Below are 239 nucleotides of genomic sequence, written 5' to 3' on the forward strand. Positions count from 1 at the left end.
ATATCCAACCTGAACCTCGGCAGCACAACTTGGGGCCATTTCCTCTTGTCCTGTCGCTTGTTCCTTGGTTCCCCACCCACTGCCCCTTTTCCCCCTCTTCCCCGGGCAGCTCCGGTGCCTCATTTTAATTATTTTTTTTTTCTCCTTACGTTTATTACGCTAATCCACAAGGATTAAGTTAAACCAGTTGACACAAACTCCAGTATTTTCCAGCCTGTGTGGGCCAAAATTACTGTCCA

This window comes from Apaloderma vittatum, unplaced genomic scaffold (genome assembly GCF_000703405.1).
Source record: "Apaloderma vittatum isolate BGI_N311 unplaced genomic scaffold, ASM70340v1 scaffold20671, whole genome shotgun sequence".
Taxonomy (NCBI): Eukaryota; Metazoa; Chordata; class Aves; order Trogoniformes; family Trogonidae; genus Apaloderma; species Apaloderma vittatum.